The sequence below is a fragment of the Dasypus novemcinctus genome, chromosome X (genome assembly GCF_030445035.2).
Source record: "Dasypus novemcinctus isolate mDasNov1 chromosome X, mDasNov1.1.hap2, whole genome shotgun sequence".
In the NCBI taxonomy this organism is placed as follows: domain Eukaryota; kingdom Metazoa; phylum Chordata; class Mammalia; order Cingulata; family Dasypodidae; genus Dasypus; species Dasypus novemcinctus.
In genome coordinates, this window is record NC_080704.1 from 72,279,524 (window position 1) to 72,295,655 (window position 16,132).

Here is a 16,132-nt window from a genome sequence, read left to right on the forward strand (position 1 = left end):
AGTTTGTTGCAATAAACAATTAATTTGCAAGACCTGTTTCTTTCCAAAATTAAAAACAAGCAAACAAAAGAAAGCAAAACTTGTCTGCATTTGTTTGGATATGTTTCTCTGTCTGCCTGTCTGTCTCTCTCTCTCTAGGTGTTTGTTGTTGTGGCTGTTGTTTGTTTTGCAAAGCATCATAGTATTATGATTGTAGGACTGCCTGAGGTTGCCATTACAATTATAAACCATAAACATCAATTGAACATCAGTAAGGTAAAAACACAACAACAATAACACAGAAGACAGAAGACAGGCATTTCTCACTTTCTTTTTTTTTAAGTACAGATGCTGGAGATTTCACTTTCCTTGCCTGCACTTCTCCTTTATCGTGAGTTCTCTTTTTGCTTAGCTGACCACAATCTTCTTTCCTTCCAAGAAATGAGGAGACTGGTTTTTGGGAAATCCGTAGGTAACACTTGGCTTTTCCACATGAGCACTGATTCCTGACTGGGAGGAATCCATCTTGGAGATGACTGTGTTACAACGGAGCTGGCTCCCAGGGGCTCCAGGAGGCAAGGATGCGCCGCTGCCCTGCATCACCGAGATCTCATTGGTCTTCATAACCAGGCCACCACTGAGCATGACAGTGTACTTATTCCACACCACGGGGTCTACGTTCGCAGGAGACGCCAGGATGTCTCTGGGTAACATTTCAAGGACCTACTTTCGGCTTCTACTTAAAAGAGCCTTGGAGTTACGGATGGCCAGCTTCCTGCCACAATGGGCCGAGTTATTGTTCGCTCCATACTTGTAAAGTCACAGGGACTCTCTGTCAGGGAATGGACCTTCAAGTAGCCTTTGGTGGTAAAGGTTCCCCCAAAGATTTTGCACGTATTGGCTTCTTGTGTGAATCCACTCGGGAATCTGAAGCTTTCTCATGGACGAGTTCTTCCTGCAGGGTGTGCAGCAGTTACTTGTCCTGCTGACGTGGCTGGGCAGCTAATTAAGGTGTCGCGCCCAGGGACAAGGTGGAGGGTCCAACAAACGTGCAAGGAAATTCAATTTTGATTTAGGTTGGCTGCACTCTGATATAAATTGGTGGGAGAATATGGAGAACTTCCATCTCAGGGCAGCTGTACTTGGTGTTTTCTATTTTGCCTCCAGCATTAGGAGACTTGGACTTGATGTCTTCTGATTGGCTATTGGCCAAAAGGAGTGCCTGGAAGGGTGTAAGTTCCAGGGCTTCTGGACTTCTGCCCTGATACTCCTGTCCTCTCACCAATGAAGATGAGTCGTCGGTCAAGCCACTGATCTTCATTAAGCCATTTTCCTGGCTGCTCTGCTGCTGCAGGCCAAAAATGCATGCCCCCACTTTCCCAGGGTCATCCAGGGATGCCATCTTGGAGAACCCCAAAGTTGGTAACACTGAGTGAATTTTGGAATGAGTTGTGGGGAACTCTAAGAGCTAGTGGGGTCATCCTGGGACCTGACTTCATCTAAATCAATGCTTTCCATGACATCATCATGGCAAATGGCACTGCCACTGAGTTTCCACCAACCGTCATTGGCTCCATAATTTTAAAGTCATAGGCAGTTTCTGTTACATAGGCATGTTAGAACTCTGACTCTCCATGTGAATTCAAATACATGGCTGTAACCTAATGGTGTTAGTGAACTTCTTCTGGCAGATAGGGAATGAATGCTGCATCTTTATCCACATGTTGGTTCAATGAACCCTGAGGTGTGTTTTCAGATTGCCTTTGGTGGTGAAGGCAAGGCCACAGATCTTGTGCTGGAAGGGCGTCCTCCATGTGTGGGTGCAGTAATGCATTTTGAAGGATCTTTGGCAGCTTAGGACACTATGACAGATGAGATATTTGTTGGGAACAGTGTTGTCCTTGCCAATGTTCTCCACTAGCTGCTTCAATTTCAGTCTCTGACCCTGGCTCAGGGTCCAACTCTCTTGGAAGCACCAACATTTAGGGAATTATAATTGTCCCTACCCCTGGTTACTGAAGCTCCACCCCCATTTTCTAGAGAAGGCCCAGGTTGCAGGTCATTAGTCAATGGTCCACCATTGAGTTCCTTGGTGTTAGTCCCTGAAGAGAGCTTTTGAGGTAGCCCTACAGCGGGGGTCCCTTTTACTTTTACCTTTTGCTGTCTAAGAAGAGGTTTATTCATGTACAGGTATGGGTAGAGAGTACAAAGGAGATACCTCTGCCTGCTGCCATTTTATCCTGCAACTACACAAACAGCAGGGGATTGTCTTCACTTGGGGTTGTCAATGGAAATGCACTTTGAGGTTTCCTTTTTTTTTTTCCTTTTTATTTTTTTGTTTATTGATTTTGTAATAATATTACATTAAAAATATATATGTGAGGTCCCATTCAACCCCACCCCCCCACCCCACCTCTCCCTCCCCCCAGCAACACTCGTTCCCATCATCATGACACATCCATTGGATTTGGTAAGTACATCTTTGGTCACCTCTGCACCTCATAGTCAATGGTCCACATCATGGCCCATACTCTCCTCCATTCCATCCAGTGGGCCCTGTGAGGATTTACAATGTCCGGTGATTGCCTCAGAAGCACCATCCAGGGCAGCTCCATGTCCCAAAGACGCCTCCACCTCTCATCTCTTCCTGCCTTTCCCCATACCCATCAGCCACCATGTCCACTTTTCCCAATCCAATGCCACCTCTTCTATGTGGACATTGGATTGGTTGTGTCCATTGCACCTCTATGTCAAGAGGAGGCTCAGATTCCACATGGATGTTGGATGCAATCCTCCCACTTTCAGTTGTAATCACTCTAGGCTCCATGGTGTGGTGGTTGTCCTTCTTCAACTCCATCTTAGCTGAGTGTGATAAGTCCAATAAATCATATTGTAGGTGCTGGAGTCTGTTGAGGCTCAGGACCTGGCTATCACATTGTCAGTCCAGAGATTCAAATCCCCTAAATATATCTTAAACCCCAACATTAACTGCACCTCCATCACCTTAGCATGAAAGTCTTATGAAGGAAGATCCCATCTGAGTCCAGATTCATCACACATAAACACCAGTTCCAAAAAGGGGCCATCTGACCTGGTAGTTAACCCCATCGGCCATGACCATAACTCCCATGGGTCTCTTTAGCCCTCGAAGGAACCGATATCTGGGGGTTGTATCTGCTTTATCTGTCTCTCTGACTCTGCTCAGTTGTGCATGAGGGCAATCCTTCTGCCAGCCTCCAGACTCTTTTTTAGAAACTCGTAGCCATATAAACTCATTTCTCTTTTCCATTTCCCCCTTACTTTAGGTCAAACAGCATTTTAAAGTCATGTTATTTTATGTAGACAGGGATATTCTGCTTATCCACATTGAACCTTCCGTATAAGGTCATTTTCCAGTTGCATCATCAGTTGGTAGTTGATAGTGGTTCCTCGGTGCCAGGGAGGCTCATCCCCGGGTGTCATGTCCCACGCTGGGGGGAAGGCATTGCATTTACATGCTGAGTTTGGCTTCGAGACTGGCCACATTTGCGTAACATGAAGGCTGACAGGAGGAAATTCCCAGGCACAATGTTGCTCTAGGCCTTGTTCTTATTTTAGGCTTATCAGCTCATAAGCATAGTCATTAGCATCAGGGGCTCACTGTTGAACCCTCACTCCCTCCCGGTCCCCGCCGCTGTACCTGGGAGACTATCGCTGCTCCCCTAGGGACCACGACAGAACACCATTGGCCAGGAACCCAGTACCCCCCCTGCTGTGGTTTTTAATTGTTGCCACTATGAGTATATCCAAACATTACCATGCACCCTGGACATATGTTCTGTACAGCTCCCTGTCAGCCATATATTACCTGTCATTGGTATCCCATACCAGTATCCCTCCATTGCCATTGTTGAAACACTCTGTGATCCAGAACTCCCCGGAATTTGAAGCCCAATATAATGTCATGGTCCCTTACTAGGGAATGGCATATAGCGATGGATTTAAAGGTTAGATAAAGAACTTGGATAAAGTTAGATAAAGAACTTAGATAAAGAATGTTGACTTGAAAAAATTCTACATCATATCTTTTTTTTTTCCCCCCCTAATTATTCAGCTTCTCTTCACAGGAGTCCTAGACTACAGCAATGCATATATATAATATACAGCACTCCCATACATCCACCACAAAACCTTTTTCCTTCCACAGCGATACTCTTACACCCTATTCATATCATATTTACTTAACGTGATGTACAGAGTCTGAGACATTAGCTTTCTAACAAGGTGACATCTGTGCTTACATTATGGTGCATACTTTAGGATATACAGTTCTTTACATTCTTAGTTATCCTATGTTTTACATTATGGTTTACATTATCAGTCTGTCATCTCCTATATGTTATGGTGTAATATTACATGTTTTATATCCATCCTTGTGTACTCTCAAGAAACTCCTCTCTTATCCCCCATTTACCTTGGTTCCACACATTTAACGTCCATTTTCCCTTCCACCTTGGTGCCCACAGTGACAGCCAACCTCCGTTTCCTGAGGAGCCACTTCCAGAGATAGATGGAATAGTGTTCAGGACCTAACTTGCTCAACTGCCCCAATGCCCTGGGAGCCACCCTTTCTCTCGAGGGATACAGTTCCCTCTATTTGGTGGCATTAGTCCTCCCCAGGATGTGGGTCCACCCCCACTCTCACTACTTGGGTTTCTACCCCATGGTGACACCCACTCTGGCAGAATGAGCATTTAGACATTCCCCAGGAGCCCGTCCTGCATCAGACCCTCCCCTCCGAGCATTCTAAATAGGTAATTATCTTTATTATATTTTGATATGATTTTCTCGGCATTTTACTCTCCACCAACACCTGACCCTCTCCTGTGTTCGTATGTTACCCCTCCCTCCCCCCACTTTTCGGCAATGTTACCCATCCGTCCCTCCCCAGCCACCCTCAAACCCCCAAAGCCCCAACCAAAGGCAACCCATTGCCCCCCTTTTATCTCTTCTTTGTGTTCATACTTACCACCATCTCGTCTTAAATTCCACCCCTGCAGACATCAGCTCATATCCTTCCTCCACCCTCCGATTTCCTGTAAGCCTATCGTTCAGTCTCTTGCTATCTAGGGCAGCTTGTTTATTTCATATCATTGAGGTCATGTAGTATTTGTCCTTCAATGTCTGGGTTGCTTCACTCAACATAAGGTTCTCAAGATTCATCCATGTTATCACATGTGTTTGTAGTGTGTTTGTTCTTACAGCCGAGTAGTATTCCATTGTGTGTATATACCACATTTTATTGATCCACTCATCTGTTGATGGGCATTTGGGTTGATTCCAACTTTTGGCAATAGTGAACAATGCTGCTATGAACATTGGTGTACATATATCTGTTTGTGTCCTTGTTTTCAGTTCTGCTGGGTATATATCCAGCAGTGGTATTGCTGGGTCATATGGCAAATCTATGGCTAGTTTTTTGAGAAACCGCCATACTGTCCTCCAGAACGGTTGGATCCTTCTGCATTCCCACCAGCAGTGGATAAGTGTTCCCCTTCCTTCACATCCTCTCCAGCACTTGTATTCTTCTGTTTTTTTCATAGCTGCCAATCTTATGGGTTTAAGATGGTATCTCATTGTAGTTTTGATTTGCATTTCCCTGATAGCTAGAGATTTGGAACATTTTTTCATGTGCTTTTTTGCCATTTGTATTTCTTCTTCGGAGAAGTGTCTGTTTAAGTCTTTTTCCCATTTTTTATTTTTATTTTTTTTTAATTTTTTTTATTTTTTATTGACTTTGTAATAATATTACATTAAAAATATATATGTGAGGTCCCATTCAACCCCACCCCCCCACCCCCCTCTCCCCCCCCCCAACAACACTCGTTCCCATCATCCTGACACATCCATTGGATTTGGTAAGTACATCTTTGGGCACCTCTGCACCTCATATACATTGGTTCACATCATGGCCCATACTCTCCTCTATTCCATCATGTAGGCCCTGTGAGGATTTACAATGTCCGGTGACTACCTCTGAAGCACCATCCAGGGCAGCTCCATGTCCCGAAGACGCCTCCACCTCTCATCTCTTCCTGCCTTTCCCCATACCCTTTGTCCATTATGTCCACTTTTCCCAAACCAATGCCACCTCTTCTATGTGGACACTGGTTTGGTTGTGTCCATTGCACCTTTATGTCAAGAGGAGGCTCAGATTCCACCTGGATGCTGGATGCAATCCTCCCATTTTCAGTTGTAATCACTCTAGGCTCCATGGTGTGGTGGTTGTCCTTCTTCACCTCCATCTTAGCTGAGTGTGGTAAGCCCAATAAATCATATTGTAGGTGCTGGAGTCTGTTGAGGCTCAGGATCTGGCTATCACATTGTCAGTCCAGAGATTCAAATCCCCTAAATATATCTTAAACCCCAACATTAACTGCACCTCCAGCACATTAGCATGAAAGTCTTATGAAGGGAGATCCCATCTGAGTCCAGATTCATCACACATAAACACCATTTCCAAAGAGGGGCCATCTGCCCTGGTAGTTAACCCCATCGGCCATGACCATAACTCCCATGGGTCTCTTTAGCCCTCAAAGGAACCAATATCTGGGGGTTGTATCTGCTTTATCTGTCTCTCTGACTCTGCTCAGTTGTGCATGAGGGCAAACCTTCTGCCAGCCTCCAGACTCTTTTTTAGAAACTCGTAGCCATATAAACTCATTTCTCCTTTCCATTTCCCCCTTACTTTAGGTCAAACAGCATTTTAAAGTCATGGTATTTTATGTAGACATGGATATTCTGCTGATCCGCATTGAACCTTCCGTATAAGGTCATTTTCCAGTTGCATCATCAGTTGGTAGTTGATAGTGTTCCCTCGTTGCCAGGGAGGCTCATCCCCGGGTGTCATGTCCCACCCTGGGGGGAAGGCATTGCATTTACATGCTGAGTTTGGCTTCGAGACTGGCCACATTTGAGTAACATGAAGGCTGACAGAAGGAAATACCCAGGCACAAAGTTGCTCTAGGCCTTGTTATTATTTTGGGTTTATCAGCTCACAAGCATAGTCATTAGTATCAGGGGCTCCCTGTTGAACCCTCACTCCCTCCCGGTCCCCACCACTGTACCTGGGAGACTGTCGCTGCTCCCCTAGGGACCACGACAGAGCACCACTGGCCAGGAACCCAGTACCCCCCCTACTGTGGTTTTTAATTGTTGCCACTATGAGTATATCCAATCATTACCATGCACCCTGGACATATGTTCTGTACAGCTCCCTGTCAGTCATATATCACCTGTCATTGGTATCCCATACCAGTATCCCTCCATTGCCATTGTTGAAACACTCTGTGATTCAGAACTCCCCGAAATTTGAAGCCCAATATAATGTCATGGTCCCTTACTAGGGAATGGCATATAGCGATGAGTTTAAAGGATAGATAAAGAACTTGGATAAAGTTAGATAGAGAACTTAGATAATGAATGTTGACTTGAAAAAATTCCACATCCTATTTTTTTCTTTTTTTTTCCCCCCCCCCCTAATTATTCAGCTTTTCTTCACAGGAGTCCTAGACCACAGCAATGTATATATATAATATACAGCACTCCCACACATCCACCAGAAAACCTTTTCCCTTCCACAGTGATACTCTTACACCCTATTCATATCATATTTACTTAAAGTGATGTACAGAGTCTGAGACATTAGCTTTCTAACAAGGTGACATCTGTGTTTACATTATGGTGCATACTTTAGGATACACAGTTCTTTACATTTTTAGTTATCCTATGTTTTACATTATGGTTTACATTATCAGTCTGTCATCTCCTATATGTTATGGTGTAATATTACAGGTTTTATATCCATCCTTGTGTACTCTCAAGAAACTCCTCTCTTACCCCCCATTTACTTTGGTTCCACACATTTAACGTCCATTTTCCCTTCCACCTTGGTGCCCTCAGTGATAGCCAACCTCCGTTTCCTGAGGAGCCACTTCCAGAGATAGATGGAATAGTGTTCAGGGCCTAACTTGCTCAACTGCCCCAATGCCCTGGGAGCCACCCTTTCTCTCGAGGGATACAGTTCCCTCTATTGGATGGCATTAGTCCTCCCCAGGATGTGGGTCCACCCCCACTCTCACTACTTGGGTTTCTACCCCATGGTGTCACCCACTCTGGCAGAATGAGCATTTAGACATTCCCCAGCAGCCCGTCCTGCATCAGACCCTCCCCTCCGAGCATTCTAAACAGGTAACCCTCTTTATTATATTTTGATATGATTTTCTCGGCATTTTACTCTCCACCAACACCTGACCCTCTCCTGGTTCGTATGCTATCCCTCCCTCCCCCCACTTTTGGGCAACGTTACCCACCCGTCCCTCCCCAGCCACCCTCAAACCCGCAAAGCCCCAAGCAAAGGCAACCCCTTGCCCCCCTTTTATCTCTTCTTTGTGTTCATACTTACCACCATCTTGTCTTAAATTCCACCCCTGCAGACATCGGCTCATATCCTTCCTCCACCCTCCGATTTCCTGCAAGCCTATCGTTCAGTCTCTTGCTATCTAGGGCAGCTTATTTATTTCATATCATTGAGGTCATGTAGTATTTGTCCTTCAATGTCTGGGTTGCTTCACTCAACATAAGGTTCTCAAGATTCATCCATGTTATCACATGTGTTTGTAGTGTGTTTGTTCTTACAGCCGAGTAGTATTCCATTGTGTGTATATACCACATTTTATTGATCCACTCGTCTGTTGATGGGCATTTGGGTTGATTCCAACTTTTGGCAATAGTGAACAATGCTGCTATGAACATTGGTGTACATATATTGGTTTGTGTTCTTGTTTTCAGTTCTGCTGGGTATATTCCCAGCAGTGGTATTGCTGGGTCATATGGCAAATCTATGGCTAGTTTTTTGAGAAACCGCCATACTGTTCTCCAGAATGGTTGGATCCTTCTGCATTCCCACCAGCAGTGGATGAGTGTTCCCCTTCCTTCACATCCTCTCCAGCACTTGTATTCTTCTGTTTTTTTCATAGCTGCCAATCTTATGGGTGTAAGATGGTATCTCATTGTGGTTTTGATTTGCATTTCCCTGATAGCTAGAGATTTGGAACATTTTTTCATGTGCTTTCTTGCCATTTGTATTTCTTCTTCGGAGAAGTGTCTGTTTAAGTCTTTTTCCCATTTTTTAAATGGATTGTTTATCTTTTTATTTTCAAGATGTAGGAGTTCTTTATATATGCAAGTTATAAGTTTCTTATCAGATATATGATTGCCAAATATTTTCTCCCACTGTGTGGGCTCCCTTTTTACTTTCTTGACAAACTCCTTTGAGGTGCAGAAGGCTTTAATTTTGAGGAAGTCCCATTTATCTATTAGTTCTTTTGCTGCTCATGCTTTTGGTGAGATATTCATAAATCCATTACCTATTACGAGGTCCTGTAGATGTTTCCCTACACTGCTTTCTAAGGTTTTTATGGTCTTGGCTCTTATATTTAGGTCTTTGATCCATCTTGAGTTGATCTTTGTATAAGGTGTGGGATGGTAATCCTCTTTCATTCTTCTACATATGGCTATCCAGTTCTCCAGACACCATTTGTTGAATAGGCCACTCTCTCCCAGTTGAGAGGGTTTGGTGGCTTTATCGAATATTATGTGGCTGTATATGTGAGGTTCTATATCAGAGCTTTCAATTCGATTCCATTGGTCTATGTGTCTCTCCTTATGCCAATACCATGCTGTTTTCACCACCGTAGTTTTGTAGTATGTTTTGAAGTCAGGTAGTGTGATTCCTCCAATTTCATTTTTCTTTTTCAGTATGTCTTTGGCTATTCGGGGTCTCTTTCCTTTCCAAATAAATTTCATAGTTAGTTTTTCTAGTTCCTTAAAGAAGGCTGCATTGATTTTTATTGGGATTGTATTGAATGTGTAGATCAGTTTTGTTAGGATAGACATCTTAATAATATTCAGTCTTCCTATCCATGAACAAGGAATAGTCTTCCATTTATTTAGGTCTTCTTTGATTTCCTTGAACAATCTTGTATAGTTCTTGGTGTATAAGTTCTTTACCTCTTTAGTTAAATTTATTCCTAAGTATTTGATTTTTTTATTTAATATTGTGAATGGTATTTGTTTCTTGATTTCCTCCTGATCTTGCTCATTATTAGTGTACAGAAATGCTACTGATTTTTGCGCATTGATCTTATAACCTGCAACTTTACTAAACTCATTTATGAGTTCTAGAATCTTCGTTGTAGATCTCTCAGGGTTTTCTATGTATATCATCATGTCATCTGCAAATAATGACATTTTGACTTCTTCCTTTCCAATTTGAATGCCTTTTATTTCTGGTTCTTGCCTCAGTGCTCGAGCAAGTACTTCTAAGACAATGTTAAATAGGAGCGGAGACAGTGGGCATCCTTGTCTTGTTCCTGAGTTTAGAGGGAAGGAGTCTAGGATTTCTCCATTGTAAACAATATTGGCTTTAGGTTTTTCATATATACTCTTTATCATGTTCAAAAAATTTCCTTGTATTCCAATCTTTTGGAGTGTTTTTATCAAGAAAGAGTGCTGTATTTTGTCAAATGCTTTTTCTGCATCAATAGATATAATCATGTGATTTTTTTCCTTCAATCTGTTTATATGGTGTATTACGTTGATTGATTTTCTTATGTTAAACCATCCTTGCATACCTGGGATGAATCCCACTTGGTCGTGGTGTATAATACGTTTAATGTGTTGTTGAATACGATTAGCAAGTATTTTGTTAAGTATTTTTGCGTCTATGTTCATTAGAGAAATTGGTCTGTAATTTTCCTTTCTTGTGATGTCTTTGTTTGGCTTTGGTACTAGGGTAATGTTGGCATCGTAGAAGGAGTTGGGTAAGTTCTTTCTGTTTCGATTTTTTGGAATAGTTTCAGCCGGATTGGTGTCAGTTCTTTCCAGAATGTTTTGTAGAATTCACCTGTGAAGCCATCTGGCCCTGGGCTCTTCTTAGTTGGGAGATTTTTAATAACTGATTCTATCTCTCTGCTTGTGATTGGTTTGTTCAGATCATCAATTTCTTCTTTTGTCAATATGGGCTGCTTATGTGTTTCTAGGAATTTGTCCATTTCCTCTAGATTGTCATTTTTGTTAGAATATAGTTTTTCAAAATATCCTCTTATGATAGTCTTTATTTCTGTGGGGTCAGTGGTGATATCGCCTTTCTCATTTCTTATTTTGTGTATTTGCATCTTCTCTCTTTTTTTCTTTGTTAGTGTTGCTAAAGGTTTGTCAATTTTGTTGATCTTCTCAAAAAACCAGCTCTTGGTCTTGTTTATCTGTTCAAGTGCTTTCTTATTTTCTATTTCATTTAGTTCTGCTCTTATCTTTGTTATTTCCTTCCTTCTTCTTCCTGTTGGGTTACTTTGTTGTTGTTTTTCTAATTCCTTCAAATGTGCAGTTAGTTCTTCAATTTTTGCTCTTTCTTCTTTTTTGATATATGAATTTATGGCTATAAACTTCCCTCTCAGTACTGCTTTTGCTGCATCCCATAAATTTTGGTATGTTGTGTTATCATTTTCATTTGTTTCAAGGTAGTCATTGATTTCTTTTGAGATTTCCTCTTTGACCCACTGTTTTTCTAAGAGTGTGCTGTTTAATTTCCAAATCGTGGTGTGAAATCTGGGCTTCTGTCCCTTGCAAATCTCCAGCTTGACTCCACTGTGGTCAGAGATAATGTTTTGTATGATTTCAATCTTTCTGAATTCGTTCAGCCTTTCTTTGTGGCCTAGCATATGATCTATCTTGGAGAATGATCCATGTGCGCTTGAGAAAAATGTATATGCTGCTGTGTTTGGGTGTAGCTATCTATATATATCTATTAGATCCAGCTCCTCTAATATACTATTCAGATGTTTTGTTTCTTTGGTGATTCTCTTTTGAGATGTTCTTTCCAGAGTTGATAGTGGTGTATTAAAATCTCCCACTATAATTGTAGATGTATCTATTCTTTCACTTAGTTTTTCCAGCGTTTGCCTGACGTATTTAGAGGCACCCTTGTTAGGGGCATAGATATTTATGATTGTTCGATCTTCTTGACAGATTTTTCCTTTCACTAAAATGTAGTATCCTTCTTTGTCTCTCACAATTGTTTCACATTTAAAGTCTATTTTGTCTGATATTAATATAGCTACTCCTGCCTTATTTTGGTTATTGTTAGCTTGTATGATTGTTTTCCAGCCATTCACTTTCAATCTCCATGCGTCTCTGGGTCTAAGATGTGTCTCTTGTAGACAGCATATGGATGGGTCATATTTCCTTATCCAATGTCCCAGTCTGAATCTTTTGATAGGTGAGTTTAATCCATTGACATTCAGTGTTATTACTGTCAAGGAATTATTTGTGCTAGCCATATTTTGATTGGATTTGTGTTTGTCATATTTTGTTTGTATATTTTTTTTGTCTTTTTTGTTATTGTTTTGGTCTTATACTCTCCTCCAACTCTGCCTTTCCTGTTTTTTCCTTTCTTCCTGTAGAACTCCCTTTAGAATTTCTTGAAGGGGAGGTTTCTTGTTGGTATACTCTTTCAGTTTCTGTTTGTCTGCGAATATTTTGACTCTCCATCATGTTTGAATGCTAATTTAGCTGGATAGAGTATTCTTGGTTGGAAATTTCTTTCCTTTAGTACCTTGACTATATCATACCACTGCCTTCTTGCCTCCATGGTTTCAGAAGAGAAATCAGCACTTAATCTAATTGAGCTTCCCTTGTATGTGATGGTTTTCTTTTCTCTTGCTGCTTTTAGGATTTTCTCTTTGTCTTGAGCATTGGATAATTTGACAAGTATATGTCTTGGGGTGGGCCTGTTGGGGTTTATGACTTGTGGAGTGCGCTGTGCTTCTTGGATATGTACATCTGTCTCTTTCAGTAGATTTGGGAAGTTTTCAGCCATTATTTCCTGCAGCATTCCTTCTGACCCCTTTCCCTTCTCTTCACCTTCTGGAATGCTTATAATACGTATGTTTGAGCGTTTTGCATTGTCATTCAGGTCCCTAAATCCTAATTGGATTTTTTCTATCTTCTTATTGACCGCTTCTACTATCTGTTTGATTTCTGAAGTACTGTCTTCCACATCACTAATTCTCTGCTCTGTCTCTTCTAGTCTGCTGATATTTGCTGCAAGTGTATTTTTGATTTCTTGAACTGTGGTGTTCATTCCCATCATATCTGTTATGTTTTTGCGTATGTCTGCAATTTCCCCTCCAAGTGATGTCTTCATGTTGTTAACCTCTTTCATTACTTCGTCAAATTTGTTGGTGATAAATGTTCTGACATCTTTCATTGCTTGTGCCAAGTTTTGCTCCCCTTCGTGATTATTGGTTTGTTGATTGGATTCAGCCATGTTTTCCTGATTACTGGTTTGGTTTGTAGATTTTTGTTGCTTTCTGGTCATCTCTTTATCTTGACGGATTTAATCAGTTCCTTAGCTTCTTTGTCTGCTCTTCGAGGTTAATTAGCTGTTATTTTTGCATAGGTGCTATATCTTCTCTTTGTCACTTTTTTCTTCTTATTCTAGTTTCTTGTTGTTGGTTAAGTTCACTTTAAAGGAAAGTATTAGTGTTGGGGGAAGGCAATTGTGTAAGCAAGGGAAAAGTGTAAAGTAATATTGGTGATATATGTTAGCAAAGCAAGAATATGAGATCTGGAAGGATGGAGGTTAGATTTATGTAAATTGTGTAGAGTTATAGCAGTAGGTAGAGTACCTATTATGAGGTAGGTTATTGAATATGGTAGGATTATGGTATGAGCTAAAAAGCTATTGATTTCGTGAGAGAGGGAAAGAGAAAAAAAATGGTAATAGTTTCAAGAGTGGATAACAGACAGAAAACAAATCATAGGTATTAGAAGTTAAGACTTAGACCCTTCATGGATCGAAGAAAGGGAGGTGGGAGGTGGAATATGGGAGAGCCAGTAGATGGTGGCGGGTATCAAGATGTAGGGGGAAGAGGATAGTGCAGGTAGGCTAAATCAGTTCACACAGAAATGAGGCAGTGGAGGATGAGAAAACCCCAGCAAATGTGAGGTGTTTCCTGCCGCACCTATTTTATAATTGAGTTAAAATAAACTAAGTAGAATATGAGGGACAAGAGGGAGAGAGACAACAGAAAAAAAGAAAGAAAAAAAAAAGAAAGTGGGGGGGAAGGGACAAGAGGAAGAAAGTAGAAGGGGATGGGCAAGGGGTGGGGAACAGATAGGGGAAAGAAAAAAAAAACAGATATGCACGACTCAGAATTAAAACACCCACTTCACAGCACCTACCACGAAATAAAGCCTTAAATAACTGAGTAAAAGAAAGACTTTGGGGGATACGCTGTGAGAGAAGACTAGGGGATAATGCGGTGTTAGCAATCAGGAAATTGAAAAAAGTAAAGAATAAGTCAAAATGAAAATAAAAACAAAACAAAATGAAACGATAAGGAAAGAACGCCAACGTTGAAGGCTAGGGCATTTAAGGACCTCAGATGGACCTCAGTGCGTGATGGATTCAGGGATGGAAAGTCTGAGATATTGAGGTCTCAAGAGATGTGAGTCTCTGTGGTGTGGGCCACCAGATTTTAGGGAATTCAGACTTGGCACCCTCCAATCTGGTCTACAGGAATCCTGGGAGCCCCGCAGTGTAATACAGCCCTGTGGGATCCCCTCAGCTGGGTGCCAGCCTTAAGGGGGAAGTCAGATCCGCAAACTTTATATTATGACTGAACCCTGCAATTCATTTACTTAGCTGGGCTCATTAGTATATTTCACTTCAGCTTTTAGACAGCTCCCGTCCTGTGATTCCAAACCTCTGCCACTAGAGGGCGCCTCTACACCGCAGCCACTTTGCTAGTACAGCTCTGAAGCCCGGCCTGTGACGCCGAAAACAGATTCGAAAATCGGATTTCCCAAGCTTGGCAAAATATTCCCTAATCTGCTTCCAGACGTATCCCCCTCCCTTGCCGCAGCCTAATACAACTTTCCGATTACGTCTCTTTATTGCCTACAGCCTATTTGGGTCGGAGACCGGCTGCCGGGATTTTGGGGGCGGGGCTTCAGGCGGAAGCACTATTGTTTATTTTCGCAATCACAAGTTTCTCCCTCTTCAAAACAAAGCACCGTCTATCTTCCCAAATCCCACTGCAAAGGCGACCCGTCGCATCAGCCCGTGCACAGCTCGCCCAGAGCTCGTGAACTCCTCGACAGCTCAGAGCCGTGTAAAAGCGGTGCCACTGGGCTGAACCGCGACTCCCCCCACCCCCAGCAGGGAGGAGCCCGCGCGGGTCTCACCCACAGGCAATAGAACCCAAACTATATCTACTAGACCATTTGAGGTTTCCTTGGTTGTGAAATGGTGGCCACAGGCAGAACACACGAAGGATCTCTCTCCAGTGTGGGAGTGCACATAGGTCTGTAAGGAGCTATCAGTCCCCCAAAACCTTACTACAATGCTTTCACTTGTACTTGCAGAAAATGGCCTTTTCTTTGGGTTTGACTTCCACTGCAGATGTGTTCGGAGCCTAAGCTTTCTTGGATGGGTCTAAAGCTGCAGAGAAAAAATGATTCTGGAAGAGCACAGAACTTAGAGTTTGAGGTAGCAAAGCCCCCAGGAGGCATGACATGATTTTCAGGAATGTCCTCATCCTGTCTGGCTTCAGGGCAAAGGGTTTCAGTGAAATGGTTGTTTATGTGAGATAGCTTTTTTTGTTTCAAGGTGTTCAGAGACAGACCCAGGATTCCAACTCTCTGGCTGAACAAAGTCACAGCATCCGACACCTGCTGAGACTTGTGACTGCCTAATGTCTTCAGGGTGCTCCTTGTGTTTGACAACAAATGATGATGCTTTAATTTAATGGTACTCTGTGGGACAGAAGAGGCTGAGCTCTCTCTCCTATGCATAGTGAGGTTTGTACTAATGAATTCCATCTCATTTGGAGGGAATGGGAGTGGGAGGTAGAAAACAGGGGCAAGAGAAGCACTTGGACTGAAGTTTTATTTTATGCTTCCCAGTCTCTTCCTTTCACAGTAGAGTGTAGGAGAGGGAAGTAATATCAAAAATGGAATAGGAGGGTGTGCATTGAGGAGTCTAGAAGTCTTTTCATTATTAATTTTATTGAAATATATTCATAAATAATATATCTATCTAAAGTGTACA

At 42.2% G+C, this 16,132-nt stretch overlaps 1 pseudogene; it reads right to left on the minus strand.

Annotated features, from left to right (window-relative positions):
- Positions 1-387: 387 nt before the first annotated feature.
- On the minus strand, positions 388-15,876 carry LOC101443082 (sal-like protein 4 pseudogene; annotated as a pseudogene).
- Positions 15,877-16,132: the final 256 nt, after the last annotated feature.